This window comes from Macrobrachium rosenbergii, chromosome 54 (assembly GCF_040412425.1).
Source record: "Macrobrachium rosenbergii isolate ZJJX-2024 chromosome 54, ASM4041242v1, whole genome shotgun sequence".
Classification (NCBI taxonomy): Eukaryota; Metazoa; Arthropoda; class Malacostraca; order Decapoda; family Palaemonidae; genus Macrobrachium; species Macrobrachium rosenbergii.
Window position 1 is genome coordinate 2,463,882 of NC_089794.1, and position 16,119 is coordinate 2,480,000.

The window sequence follows — 16,119 nt, forward strand, 5'->3', positions numbered from 1 at the left end:
AACTACAAATGTCGTTTAATATCCAATTTGCTCTATCTTGGAAATAATATATGTATATATATATTTATACCAAATGGGAATTATAAATTGATAAGTGGCTCGTCATCTCACGGTATCAAACCACTGACAAAGACTGCTGTTTTCCCCAACGAATGCAAGTATTTGTACTTAGAGTTGGTATCAACCCACCTCCATCATGGCAGATGATTGGTGTGTTTGAAACAACTATCTTTGTGATGAATTTATATGACATCGACGTGATTTTTTATACACAGACATTAAGCTACAAATGTCATTTAATATCCAATTTGCTCTACCTCAGAAGTAATATATGTAACCATATATATATTACTTATCTCACGGGCTCGAACTTCCGAACACGAGATCCAACGACGTTCAGTGACAGCCAAGTGGTTTAGGGCATCACTGAACATTGTTGGTTCTCATTTTTGATGGTTTGAGCCCGTAAAGATGACTCCACTTATCAATTATAATTCACCATTGGTGTGTATAAATATATATATATATATATATATATATATATATATATATATATATATATATATATATATATATATATATATAAGACTATATATATATATCTGTTACAACCGTTTGAAACAGATAAGAATATTCCGGGTAGGAATATTACGTAACGTACCGATTGGTCTGTCTTCAGAAGACGATGGAGGGTTCAGCCCTCTTTTTTCTCTCTCTCTCTTTTAACAGCGAGTCTTTTTCTCAGCGGGTATCTCACGGTCTCTCTCTCTCTCTCTCTCTCTCTCTCTCTCTCTCTCTCTCTCTCTCTCTCTCTCTCTCGTGAACGTCACAAAGATCTCTTTCGTTCTCGCATGGATTTCTCTCTCTCTCATTCCACATTAAAGAAATGAAATGGGTCGTATAAGGAAAACTCAATCTTTCCTACAAGAATAGATTTATTATTTAAAGCAACCCAACAAGTAATGAATAAACAAAGCAAAGATTAAAATGCATCTTAAATGAAATTGTCAAGTAAGAAAATATCTAACTCAAGATTTAGTCTCAGTCCAACTAAAAATCTGATTATGGCTAATAGCCTGCAAATTCAAAAATTCTCACATATTCCATTATAGACTTTGTAAAGTCTAGTCTCAAGTCTCCCACATAAAATAATAGACATTGCAAAGGTTTGAAATATATACAATGTTTTATATGCATGAAAATGGAAGTCAAAGGACTTATATTGCTTAATATCCAGCAATTTGCACTCTGCATTGGCAGAGTGGGATTCAAGGTAAAAGTACTATAAGGCTTCACAAGGGATTTATGACTGGGCAAGGTTGCCAAAAGGAAATGTAAAGTTAAGAAATTTGGATAGGAAGCAAAATGGTTAAAGAGATAAAAGAGAATATTACATGAAAAAATCAAATTACAAAGATATAGGGAAAATAGATAGGGAAAGAAACCTGGCATCCTCTTCTGGATAAAGGTGCCAAAGCTCTTCATAAGATGGAATAAGGCACTGTGCCAGACTGGCACTAGTTTGAGGAAGGCTCAGTGACTCTTCAAGCTACCTGGATATTCTATGCTCTTTACCCTTCTTCCTTGGCCTTCTTTCACGTAGTGTGGGAATTCAGTGGAACTGAGTCCGATGAAGGCAGTTCTTGGACCAGAGATAGAACTGATGCATCTGTTCCCGTGATTAGGGGGAGGGACTGCAGGCTTGAGGAATGCCACCTGTTCTGGACATTGTGGCACTGAGAGCAGGGGCATTACCTACTAATTCTAATACCATATGTCGCAGTTCCTTAAGTTCTTTGGCCAATTTAGGTATGGCAGTCATTACTTATGGACTGAGAAAGTGAGGAAGGGGTTATGGCGGGCATGAGGGGCTCACAAGTTACAATGACCAGCTGAGGCATGGGTTGTGAGGCCGCATCGTTGGGTAAGCTTCCGCAGTGGTCGGAGGAATCCGACTCTCCTACCAACACTAGTAGTGGAGCAAAGTCGGGAGAAGAGAGGGGATCCATACTGGGATCTCTCAGAGAAGGATCTATGACGTGTTCTTGCACTGGCATTAAGCTGGGTCCAGGCTCAGGAACTAATTCCGGGATTTCTTGGATGTCTGCGATGGACGGAACATGGCACTGTCCAGGACCTGTAAGTGGCACTGGCAGAGATTTGGAGTCAAGTTTGGGATCTCCGGAAGGGAGATTCAGGGTGCGCCTTGGTGCTGGCACTGGGTCAGGGCCTGGCACTTGAACTGAACTGATTAACAGCTCGTCGCTCAAAGTGGATGGAGCGTGGCATTGCTCAGGGCAGTCAGGTGGCACTGGCAGTGGATTTACGGTAGGTCCCTGAGAACTCTTAGGGCTTGATTGAGTTTGGTAGGGGTTAGGACCCCTGGATTGTTGTAATTTAGAGGGGGACTGGAAGTCTTGTCCCAGGAGGGGTTCATAAACTCCAGGAAGGTGAGTAACTACTGCAAGAGTGCAGAGTTTAGATCAGTGGGGTTGTGTGACCCTCAATTTGATGGTGGGGAGGATTGTCTTCATGTGATTCATTCCCTTTATAACAATATGGTGGTGCCTGTCAATGATGGCCCCATAGGGGACCTTACTTCCCTTATGAGGGAGATTTTTGCGCCAGTGTCATTGAATGCTTTGACCTGGCATGCGGGGTATCTTCCTCTAGGAGGTTTCACAGATATAGGACCCTCAGCTGGAGGGCCTAAGATTTTTGGGTTTGTAACTGCCAAAGCAATGGCAGATGTATTTGGTTTATTAGGGTATTTTGCCCACTGGGCAGAGTGCCCGTAAACTTTACAGACTGTGCAATAATTTGCACTCTAGTCTTTGCTTGGCATTGTCCTGGTGGAGGGATCAGGGCATGTTGGTTTTCACTCCAATGGCTTGGTGGGGCATGGCCCCTTTGGCAAATTTAGGGGAACTTTCTGGATGATTTTCAGCCTTTAGGTGGCACTACTCGGTGGAGTGCCCGGATTTCTTGCAATGAGCACACCTGCTTCTTAGGGGGGGTGCTCATTCTTGTGCTGCTGCTGTGAGTTGGTTGCAGCAGGTGAGGAGGGGTAGAGCTTGCGCTCGTGAGAGCTAAGATGCAGATTGTTGGTATCCTAGCTGTTAGCCCAATGACAGCACTTGGTCACTGTTTTAGGAGCCTTATTGCATATACAGGTAGCGAGGGCTGGTGGAGCATAGGATAGGAAGTCCATGAGCTGGAAGAGCTCAAGGATGTTGTCTGCACTAGTGACCTTTTGAGCATCTAGCCACCTTTTCAAGGCTTGGGTCTTTCTGAAGATCCAATTGGACCAGGTCTGGCCCGCTTCCTTTGGCATGCCTCTCCACCGTTGCCTCCAACGGTTGGGAGTAATCTTGAAGGCTTTGATGATAGCTTGGCGGACAAGGGCGAGATATCCTTGGTCGTCTGCTGGGAGAGTGTTGAAGGCGATGACACCCTTTCCTTCAAGGTGTTTTCCGAGGATTAAGGGTACTTCTGTGGATGAGGGTTGATAGGTCCTCAGGAACTTCTCGACATGGTCAAGCCAGGCTTCAGGCTCAGCTTTATTCCATTTTCTTATGAAAGAACCTACACTGCTGAGGGTCGAATGTGGAGAGGGAGTTGGTGTGTTGCGCACACCTTGGCTGCCATTGCAAGTGATGCACCCTTTCTTGCTCCCTCTCCATTCTTTCTTTCTCCTCCTATCTTTCTTTCTCCTTCTCCTGTCTTTCTTTCTCCTTCTCCTGTCTTTCTGCCTCTTCCCATTTCTCCTGTCATATCCTTTCTTTCTCCTTCTCCTGTCTTTCTTTCTCCTTTTCTTCCTTAGCCTTGTTTAGCCTCTCTTGGACCCAATCCCTCAGGGCTTGGCCCATCAGTTCCAGTTCCTTCCCAGCCTCCATGTAGAACTTGAGCTTGTCATTTTGCTTGGTTCTGGTTGTCTTAGTCATATTGAGATGGTGTGGAGAGGGGCGTGACCCTTGGAAATAACAATAAAGTCTTCAGACGTGAGGTAGGAGCCTGTAGTGAGACCACTAATAGGTAAGGTGGCACTGACACATTGGACTGAGGTGGGCCTGAGTGCCTTGGATATGGAGAGTATTCCAAAGTACTCAAAGCTAGGTTACGTTCAGATTGAATGTACTCAGTTTTAGGTCTGTAAAAGACTCAAGGTTTAGCTTGTGGTGAGAGAGTTTCATAGGTCTAAAGACTCAAGGGTGTCTTGAGAGACATAATGGCATTCATAATGAATGATCTAGGGCATCTCAGTTAATGTAGGATGTTCTGAATGAATGAATTAGGGCGTCTTGGGGGACTGGAGGGCGTTCGAAATGAACGAATTTTTAGGGCGTCTTGGAGGACATAACTCATATTTGTACGAACGATTTAGTGTGTCTGAAAGGGCATAACTCGTATTTGTAGGATTGATTTTAGGGGTTCATCACAAAATTGATGTATGCCATAATGAGGATTTAATTTGCTGAGAGACGTTGGATCTTGCTGGCCCAGGTAAATAATATAGCGTATGTAGGGTTGAGCATTAAATAAGTTCGGAATTGACTTGTTTGGAATTAATAGTCATAAGGCTTAAGATCACCATGCACGGGGCAAGACTAGGCTGCCACAAGGATGTCACGTATGTATGGAACGTATTTTACGTTATGCTAAAGAGAGCTAATTCGGGGCACTTGACTGGGTTTACACTCGTGTTTATATTGGCAAGCGTCATGGGCTAGGTTTGGCAATGGCACGTGAGATTTGACAATGCTGTGGCGAGACAGCTCAAGGCCATTTATGCAGAGAGACAACACACAGTCGGCTGGGTGGAATGAATGATAAGGGTTTGGTCTGGTGCTGCTTATTTACTGGGAAATAAAATGAATGGAGTGGAATTTACCATGTGCGTTGCTTATTAGAGGGATGTAAACAAAATGTGAATGCTAACAAAGTTTTTTGCCTCGAGTGGACTGAACAAAAGTTTTCCTCTTTTTTTGTTTTTATGGCTTTATGAGTTTTACTCAATAAGGAAGAATAATAGTTTTGCCTAACGAATTCCTAACCCTACAAGAGAGAGAGAGAGAGAGAGAGAGAGAGAGAGAGAGAGAGAGAGAGAGAGAGAGAGAGAGAGAGAGAGAGAGAGAGAGAGTAAGAAATCCTAACTCCAGCAATATGAAAATTGCTGGACAGGGTAACCCTCTTGGGTTCTAACATGTGCCTAACTAGGGGTTTTCGAACGGAGGATCTGTTCGAATTACATGGGAAGAAAAACACACACTATTTCCTTTTAAACACCAAACAGAAAAATCACTTTTCACTTTCCCTAGCTAGCCTGTCCTGGAAGACATGCATGCCATCATGCATTAGCCTTCAAAAGCTTGCGTAAAGGTTAATAACTCTCTCTTCTGTAATGGTTTGCATGCAAGTGGCCTAACAAATTCCTAACTCTGTTTCAGTCACATTTTGGTGGAACCTAACATAAAATAAAGGTAACAATGCTGTACTTGTGGTGGAGCTGGATCACTTGTGTGCTTATATGGGAATATTTCTTTCTTTTGCAACCAGCTTTTAGCTGAGCTGTTTAACTGATAATTGTGACTGGAAAAAAGTGGGTGGGAGGGTAGGGGCAATCTACAAGATTCTGAGCAATGGTTGCCACTGATATGTTTTCAGACTGAGTGCAATGGGGACTTACCTTGAAAATTGACTATATCTGACTCTAAGACTGAGTTCAGCAAAACATATGCAAAAGCGTCAGCTGAAGGCCTGCTTCAAAGTGGGGAATTTCAGGTAAACAAGTACATGAGTATATTTACATTAAATACATATCAGAAGAAAAATGAAGTGTAAATGTAAACAGATTCCTGTTGTTCCAAAGGAATAACAAACAACTGGGGTATTTTACATGATGAAACTCAAAAGGCCCACTCCAGAGGGCACTACACAGGGGGAGAAAGCAGGGGTTATACCACTGCGCACACAAGATGATGCTCAGATCTGCAGCAGGTAACTCCTATCTGTAATTTGGAATACATGTGGTTAAGTAAGTGTATTGGGAGCATAATTAAGGAATCAAGGGTGTGCACAGAAGGTGCCTAAAAAAGGTCTCAATTCCAGTGACTAATTCCAAGTAATAAAACGAATAATTCACTTCACTGTAGGTATCTTTACGGTAACACAATTTAAAAAAAAACAGTTCTCACTGCAGGCATATTGCTTACAAAGGAAATGGAAAAAAATAACAAGGCTAACAGAAGTGTGACTGACTTAAGAACCTTGACATCGGTACATTACCTTCGTTGGGAGACGGGTTCCTTGTCCTCAGGGGCCAGTGGTGGAGGGTAGTGTTAAGAGACTTCACTACAAAAGAAAACTGTAGGCTCAGGGACAGCCATGTAGGATTGCAAGGGGCAGCTCAAGGAGCAGAGTGGAGGACCAAGTGTCCTGGGATAGTTCCAATGTCTTCTGAGCGTGAGAATATTCTAAGGATAAGCAAGTCAGCATTCCTCCTTTTATGTCATTGTAAGGATTATGTCCATATTCATTCCAGGCGGCGCTACTGTCGTTCATCTGAGTCCCGTTTTCTATACGGTCTGCATGCGGGGCATGCTGGTCATCTGCCAGGTGTTCAATATGGTGGCAATCACTTGGGTCAGTTGCCAGCGTGGGAGTGCTTTCTCTTTTGGGTGTGCCTGCCTCAGGTGGGATTAGCATCTTCCAGATGAACAGCACCTGCAATCAAGATCTTTGGCAGTCACTAGGGCATAGAAAGGATTAAAAGTTTTCCCAAACGGGGCAGTGGTAACGGGAGATGAAATGGGGGCGAATTTCCACCTGCAACTATATTTAAGATAAAAGAAATAAAATTAATATTATTTTAAGAGAAGTAAAATTATTCATATATTGGAGTTTATGTTAGTATTGGAGGATGAGATGGCATGTGCGAGGTTTACCTCTTGACAATATATATACATATAATATTTCTGAGGTAGAGCATATTGGATATTAAACAATATTTGTAGCTTAATGTTTGTGTATATAAAATCATGGTGATGGGATAAAAATTCATATATATATATATATATATATATATATATATATATATATATATATATATATATATATATATATATATATATATATATATTCATGAAGCTGCATATGTTTTGAAATAATATCAAATTCACGCTACTTTGGGAATATCCCCGATGGGGAATTATCACCAAGGGGGAATTTATAAGTGATAAATGGATCGGTACTGCCGGGTCCCGATCCCTTGACACAGTTATCTTCCAACAACTCCAGTCGATGGTCTTACCCACTGAGCCATCAAGAGAGGTGTAAGTTAATGCGGTCATGGTGGAGGTGGGTTAATGCCGAAGCTAAGTATAATTCCCTGCTCTCGACGGGCAAACAAGTACAGCAGATTTGGCATTAACTTATACCTCTCTTGATGGCTCAGTAGGTAAGACTGTCGACTGGAGTTGTTGAAAGGTAACTGTGTCGAGGTATCGGGACCCGGCAGTACCGATCCATTTATCACTTATAAATTCCCCTTCGGTGATAATTCCCCATCGGGGATATTCCTGAAGTAGCATGAATTTGATATTAAACAACATTTGTAGCTTCATGAATGCACATAAATCATGGTGTGATAAAAATTTCATATATATATATATATATATATATATATATATATATATATATATATATATATATATATATATATATATATATATATATATATATATATATATTTATTTATTTATTTATTTATTTATTTATGTATATGCAAATTCATAAATATATTTGCATACATACATACATACAGTGATACCTTGTTAATGAACCTAATCCATTTCAGAAGGCTGTTCTTTAACCAATCTATTGTTAAACCAATAAGAAATAATGGGAACTGGATTATTTTGTTCCAGACTCCCGAAAATACAACAAATAAAAGTATTTTATCTTGAATTTTAACAGATGAAACAAATGCAAGTTCATTCTCAATTAACCTGTAATTAGGAGAGTTGATGGTGTATATGGTAAGCAGTGGGAAAGGTGAGGAGGTGGATAGATGTTGGTTGGAAGGGGAGTCCATTCCATGTAAATGGCAGGCAACTGGGCTTCTGAGGTTGCTGCTTTTCTTTTCTGTTTCTCATACTGCTTTCTTTTTGAGATTCACTGTATTTTTATCTCACTCAAAATCTATCCAATGGTTTTAGTTTTAAGAATGTCCTTAAAAAAATGAGAGACAGCATTGTCATTCAGCAGGTTTATTGCACAGTTTTTGAGGTTTTACAGAGTGATATTTTTCATGGAAACTTTGCACCTTCCTCACTTTGCACTCATTTGTTTATATTAACAAACCAGGGATATCCTCCCTTCTTCCCACCTCCTCCTCCTCCTCCTCCTCTGTGGACAATTCCTCAGCTATTATCTGTTGCTGCTCCTTCTGAAGGTCCTACGGATCGTCTCTGATGAGCTCTGCTTTGTGCTCCTCCACTAATTCCTCCACATCATTATACTGACCTTCAAAACCATAGACTTGCCCAGAAACACAGTATCTCCACAACAGGCTCAGCCTTGAAGTCTTCAAATTCCCCTGTGGCTACAGCACCTTGCCACAATTTCCTACAGGCAGAGACATGAGGGTTAATTTTGTGCCAGGTGTCACTTGAAAATACCTTTGAGGCAATGACTTGGTGTAGAGTTTTTTAAAGATTGATTATATACATTTTTGCACTAGAATTGTAAAAAGGAGCAGGAAGACACAGGAGATAGTTTAGTAATGACCCATGTGTAGAGTGAATCCTTCCCTCTGTTTCAGCAGGGAACTGCAGTGCACCTAATCCCATTCATGTTTTAGCTTGTCATCTTTGTCTGTTCATAAACTGAGCAACAGTCCACTAACAGGGCAGATTTTTCCTTGCACAATACAAAACATCTTTAAACTGAATTGTCTACTAGTAGAGATGTCTGTCAACCAAGGTTCCACTGTGTATAATATATATATATATATATATATATATATATATATATATATATATATATATATATATATATATATATATATATATATATATATATATATATATATATATATATATATATATATATATATATATACACATGTAAATATATGTACGTATGTATATATGTCATATATTATCATACTCCTTCTCCCTCAGAGGGTGGCTCCACCTAGCTGAGACATACCATAATAGACTAACCCTCCACATGCAGACTTGACTTAAAAGGAAACAGAGTTGAAGACCCCTTACAAACACTGTACCCTTTGTTCTCCTGCCATCTTTCCATCCCTTTCTAGGTTTTCCTCTTTCATTCCTCCCAGCTCTTCTAAATTGCCTTGATGAAGTCGCATGGATTCACATGAAGGTGAAGCCATGTGACAGGAGGGCTCTCAAACCAGGAGAAAGATTCCCTGACTTGAATCTAAATAATCCCCCCTCCCCTCTCTCTCTCTCTCTCTCTCTCTCTCTCTCTCTCTCTCTCTCTCTCTCTCTCTCTCTCTCTCTCTCTCTCATTATTATTTCTATCTCATTCATAGTTGGTAAGTGTTCTTCAACCATGCTATTCGACTTCTATGATTACACTGATATCAGTTACTGTTTGATATAAATGGCATAGATATTTCCATTTTGGTAATTTTTGCTGCGTGGATGAGTGAGAGAAACGATCATGGTTGGGAATGGTATTACATTTGAAGCTGAGTATGAGAGTTCTAGGTGATGTCAGCTACCCCTAGGGTTTGGCCGATAGGAATCCAGGGGAAACCAATTCTTGGTTTAGGAGTCTTTGCTTTAGTCTGGAAATTCATCATTACAGATAAAAGGAGGATGATTCCATGTTCATATGGTCTCGGTCCTAACAAGTGGGTTTATCTTACATCTATACATCTCAGCCTGTTTTGGTACTACCATATATGAGTAAGGTGTGAAGTGGACCATCTGAGAACTTGAATCTCACTGTGCAAGTTGTGGAGAATGTGAATTTCCTGAGTAACTAATGGTACTTAAAATGTGGAGGCAGTTACCTTTTGGTCTTTTGTTTCTTAATATGGATATGATGAAAAACTAGTCCCTTTCCCCTGCACCCACTAACTTGCGCCTGTCACCACTGATGACCCCTGCACATTCTTCAGATGACTTTAACTGTTGTCAAGACCCAAGCACGAATGTAAGCTCTCTTATGTCTGTTTTGTATTGCACATTTATCCAAAAGTCATTAGATTACAAAGCTTTATGTAATAGCATAACACATTAAAACTCAGGGCAAAGGATTTATCTTAAAGTTATATCTGATCTTAAGTACATTGAAGGTCACATTACTTTCTCAGATACTGCTGCTGCAAATCAAGCTGTTATTCATTTTTTGGAGAACAAAATTAATATAATTGATATCCGTAAAGCCTGGATGAGGAATATACAGTAGTTTCATCCCAAAATTAATGGATACGTTTGACTAGTTTACTACAAAAAATACTGATTTGGCAAATTTCTTCATTCAAGCAGAACAGACCAACTTCAGCAGAGCCTAATAACAGTCTACAAATCTTCTCCAGATGAAAATATCGAAGCAGTTACCCAGCACAGATCCTGTACTTCCAAAATAGGGTCGGTATTCACTCAATGCAGCAAAGACCTTATCACTTCCTGAGGAGGAAATTTTAAATAGATGCTCTCATGTTTATTCAGTTAACAAACTAGATGGGAGCAACAAGCCATGTTATTGACTTTCTCTTCCAAAACTCTGACTGACAGCATAACTATTGAAAACCTGGGATCAGAGTTAAGAAAAAGAAATTCAGAAGTACGAATAACCGGTGCCTCAAGTGCAATGAATATGGCCAGTGATTAAAGTGAAAATGTCAGCAGAAGTACCGTACCAGTTCAAAAGAGCATGATCTTGTTGATCAGTCCTGCTGACAGGCTTTATTTTCACTGTCTAGATGGGCATTCCCCAAATTAAAAATTTGCTCAGGATTTCTGGAAACCACAAACACAGAGTATATAAGTACAGACAGTGCTAAACGAAGGCTGATGGGGGGCCTATAAAATCCTTGAATCAACATATGCCCAGTATTTTAAACTTAAAAATACTTTAAGTCGCTTGAAATTTGGCTCCACAGGCTGCTATGTAGGGGATGTAGACCCCTGATCAATTTGCATATGGTTTGAAAGGTAGTCCCTGAATAAAATTTGTCTGACTGAAGAGTTTTTATCCTTTATTTTCATTACTGTCGAATGGGAGAAGCTGTCAAAAATACCAGAACACCAGCAGTGAGATTTCGTCTTTGTCAGTGTTTCCTGCTCAGTTGTTCAGCATTTGTATTGGTGCAGTTTGTGCAGACAAATCGTTTATAAATACAAATGGCATTTTGAAAAGATGATTTACTGGCAGGAATGCCTACCCCTGATTTGCAACAACTTTCTCACGAACTTTGGATGGGACTGACAATAATGAAATGTTCCTCGTTGGGTGAGCAATTCCGTTGAACCACTCTTTGGTCGCGAGTTCGAATCTCCGACCGGCCAGTGAAGAACAAGAGGAATTTGTTTCTGGTGATAGAAATTCATTTCTCGCTATAATGTGGTGTTCCACAATAGCTGTAGGTCCCGGGTAACCAATTGGTTCTTAGCCACGTAAAAATAAGTCTAATCCTTCGGGCCAGCCCTAGAGAGCTGTTAATCAGCTCAGTGGTCTGGTTAAACTAAGATATACTTAACTTCTTAGTAGTCACAATGTTATCACCTTGTTTTAGTAGCGGGAAAAGGAGAGGGCTTGCTAACTATCAGGAACAACGTTTGTAACTACTGAGATGTTTATTATGATAGGTAAATAAAATGTAAATGCTAGGAGCAATTATTTTAGAAATTAACCCAATGTGTCAGAAGCTCCACCTGAGTTTTCATTTTGTAAGTTTTTACTGCTAAAGGTTTGAGTTTCGAAAAGGACTTGCTGGGAGCAGGGCCTGTCATCTATACAGTATCAGTATTTGCTGACATGTTCAAACCAAAACGACGAAGAGAAAAACTTTTCTAAATTAAAGCATCTTTAATAAATTAAAAGAAATATTTGGCAACAGTTTATGAAGCAAGATCGATGATTTGGACGAGATTCTGAAAGCGAGCAATGCAAACGTAAAGGCAGATATTTTTACGTTAACCTAATGTCTTACTTGGACTCATGCAATCCTGCAGTGAACAAAGAAGTCACCATGCACAAGGAACCTTGGATAACGAAGGACCTAAGGAATAAAATGAGATTTTGGAACAAATCAAGCATATGCTAATCGAGTGCTGTGAGATAACCGACAAACTAACAAAGAAATAGGTAGTATCACTGTCAAATGAATTCATAAAGCATAAATTATACAGCAAACTACTGAAAATTTTCCTTGAAGCCGTCCAGTCCAACAAACTTGGAGGCGGCGCAAAATCAGTAATGGTACTGATAATGTCTGCAACTGTGCACAATGAAATATTGCAAAACGATAATGCCAAAATGGGCATTGCAGCTCAGGTATATTGACCAACTCGTGACTAATTTATTTTTTTTAAATTTTCAGTATCAGATACTTGGGTACCCAAAAGACCTGAAGCAGATGTTCTAGCCATTTTTATGTATGCATAGCTTTTTAGAGATATGTAGGTTTCCCTTAACAAAAACAAAAGTGAAGATTTGAGTTGGATTTGCAGGTGGAATTATGGAAAAAATTCACTGTTAATCACTACAAATCAGATGCTTCTTTTCCCAAGTCTGTTTTAATATGGATTTTGTCTGCTCGCGTATACTCTCATTTGTAAGTCTATCCTCCAAAACCTTATTAAAATACACTAGGGGTCAAACTACATTTCTAGAACTACATACTCTTACTAGCATTACCTGTGATGATGTTTGTTATTGTCTCCGTTTCCACGACAACCTACGCTTTATAATAGTGTGCTTTTAGCAACGACAACTAGTGCTTAAAATGCTTATGCAATTTTCTTCCATCATGGCTTATCAGATTCGATTTCGTCGTTATCTAAGCAGGAGTGTTCAGATGCCTGAGATTTTGTCCCAATCTCTTCTTTTATTTAGGTCACTTGTGATTAATTACTCATTATCATTCTCTTCATCCCTCAACAAATTGCATTATTCATCGCTGTATTTTCCTCTAAGGTTAGGCTGGTTTTGATTTGCCATGCCTGTAAAGGAATGAAGGGGGAAGGGGTGTTATTTCCCAGAGTGACTTAAGGTGCACAAGGTGTAAGAAAAAAAATCTAAAACTTTTACCCTACCTTCCACATGAAGTTGAAAGCGATCTATAACAGGCTTTGAGTGATGGACGAGCTAACTCATATGAGTATTAATATTACGCGCCATACGATTTGGATGAATTTAGTGGGAAAGATGTTCATAGCACTTCAATGGTCCATAACTGACTTATGGCAACTGCAGTAGCTCAGCACAGGACATAGGGGGATCAGCGTGCCTTGAGACTTGATCGGGAAATGTATTGCCCCTCTCTATCCCAGGACGTCTTTTTATTTATTTGCTCATAAATATACCCAGGGATTTCTGTTGGTTTTAGTTCTTATCTTTTATGATAGTATGTCAGCTATGATTGTAATTTTATAAAGAAAAGTACAAAGAAATATTAGAAAAAACATGTATACCTGGCAAAAGGAAGTATATCTCGTAAATATTTTACAAATATGCTCAGAAGAATTTGTTACTGATTTTAGTTCTCTGTTAGGATACTGTGTGAGCTGTATTTATAATTTTACAAAATAAAATAAAATAAAATATTAGAAAAAAACATGCATAACTTGGTAACATTAGCATATTCTTTTTCTTACACCATGTGCATTTGTATATCTTCTTCTTTCCATTGATGTGTTTTTTCTTAAATTGGCCAACCTTAAAGTTTGCCCACTCAGGGGGTGTGTTTAATATATATTTAGCCCGTTCCTTTAGGGTTAAAGGTTAAAATAGGCTCGGCTCCCTCTGCTTGCAAGTTTATTACCAGTGAAAAGGCTAGGAAACAGTTCATAGTAAGTGTTTTGTTAATTGAATTCGCTGGTGAAAAAAAACTAATTATGACATCAAAGCACCTCAATTCTTCTTGTGGTCATTTTCAGTGGAGGCCTCATATCATCATGCAAGGCAACAGGTCCAAACTAATTCTGTCAGGATCACAGCTCGCTATCAATGACATCATCACGCAGAAACTCGGGACCTGGTATGTTTGATGCATTTTAGTGATAATAATGCTAATAATAACAATAATAATAATATTCGCTGAAATGATAATACTAATTTGCTTTTCAATACCTCTCAGCATTGAGTACATCATTCCAGAAGACTCTACCTTCGGCAACAGAATGGAAAATGGCTCATGGACCGGGGTGATGGGACTGTTAGCGAGAGGCGTAAGTAGATGGTAGTAAATTGCCTTTCAATATAAAGGCGCATGTACAGACACCAAGCTGCCTTTCAACAAAAAAAGTTACTAGTCCTGGAGCCAAGGGGTGTTTGCATGCATGAAAGGGCCAGAAAATTTCTTGCTTGATTTAGTTAGAGGGTCCATTGGGACACCTTTTCAGCGAGGGTAGACGTCCAGAAACTCGGCAGTTATCGTGTTATTCAGGGTTTTCGATGAATTTGATGAAATCAAAATAACTCCTTGTTTTACGTGTATTGGTTACATAAATTGCAATAACTTAGCAATGAAATGGTCTACAGATCTCGTTCAAGTCTCAAAACAAGGCCTAAAGAATGATCTATTCAATGGATACAAGCACAATAAGATTGGTCAGTATCCAAGGTCACAAGAGGTCAAAGTGTGGCTTTTCTGATGAGAAACTAAAATCTATGATTTTTCATATTTAAATATTTGTGAAAAATAGGTGAATAGATTGAACATTTAATGCTCATTTAATGCTTTTACATTCTAGTTAGGTGCACCATAGGCAAGTTTTTGAAGTTAGTTGGAAAACTTGTTTAGTTATTTTAACCCCTGTCTAGCAATCAATATAAAAGGAATATATACCGGATCAACATACTGAGTCATAAGAGATATATGCCGTAATTTGTATTCTTAGGGATGGCAATAAGGATGCAAAAAATCAATCAATTCAGTTTAGTCCAAGTTCTTTGTTCATATAGGCTATCGTTCATTTAAAATTTTGGGAAGCCTATTTTTTTTTTTTTTAGTGAAGAATGTCTGACTCTGGCGCACTATAGAAAAAATTAAGGATATCACAGTCACCATCCCCAAGTGGCTCTTGCGATTCAAAGAAATGCATAATCTGCTAAAAATCTTATGATAAATGTGAAACTACCAGCACAGAGAATGGCAAAGTTAAGTATACCTTAGTTTTACCAGAATAAAACTAAACCAGACCACTGAGCTGATTAACAGCTCTCCTAGAGAGGGCTGGCCCGAAGATTAGACTTATTTTACGTGGCTAAGAACCAATTGGTTACTTAGCAACGGGACCTACAGCTTATTGTGGAATCCGAACCACATTATAGAGAGAAATAAATTTCTGTCACCAGAAATAAATTCCTCTAGCTCTTCATCAGCCGGCCGGGGAATTGAACTCCGGCCCATCGAGTGGCAGTCCGCAGCTCTACCGACTCACCCAACAAAGAGCTTCACGGGACACGTATCACTGAAGTAACGTAAATGAGAAGGGACGTAATTTTTGAAAGACTGAAGCAAGTGGACAAAGGCAAATTCTTATACCATGTAAATAACGAATATTGCAAACACACACACACAAAAAATCAAATAAAACACAGAACTAAGAAACAGTAAAAAAAGACAAACAAACACGAAAAGGAAAAATGACACAATAGATAAATGAGCCTGATGACTGGAAAGCGCGAGTGGATAGAAAATCGGTACATTATAGATAACGGAAGGGAAGACTGATCTTGGCTGAGTTGTGGCTTAAGTTTGTGAATATATGTAGATTCTAAAATCCTTAAATCAGACAATACTGAACAAGAATCTACAGTTTTAAAATCCCTTATACTAATTCTTGCCTGATTGCATCAACTGCAATGTTCACGGATGGAAGACTGCTGCATGACTGCTAAGTCTCTACCTGT

At 39.3% G+C, this 16,119-nt stretch overlaps 1 pseudogene; it reads left to right on the forward strand.

Moving 5' to 3' along the window:
* The first annotated feature begins 14,137 nt into the window (after positions 1-14,137).
* Positions 14,138-16,119, forward strand: part of LOC136835094 (glutamate receptor ionotropic, kainate glr-3-like) — a 33,260-nt pseudogene continuing 31,278 nt past the window's right edge.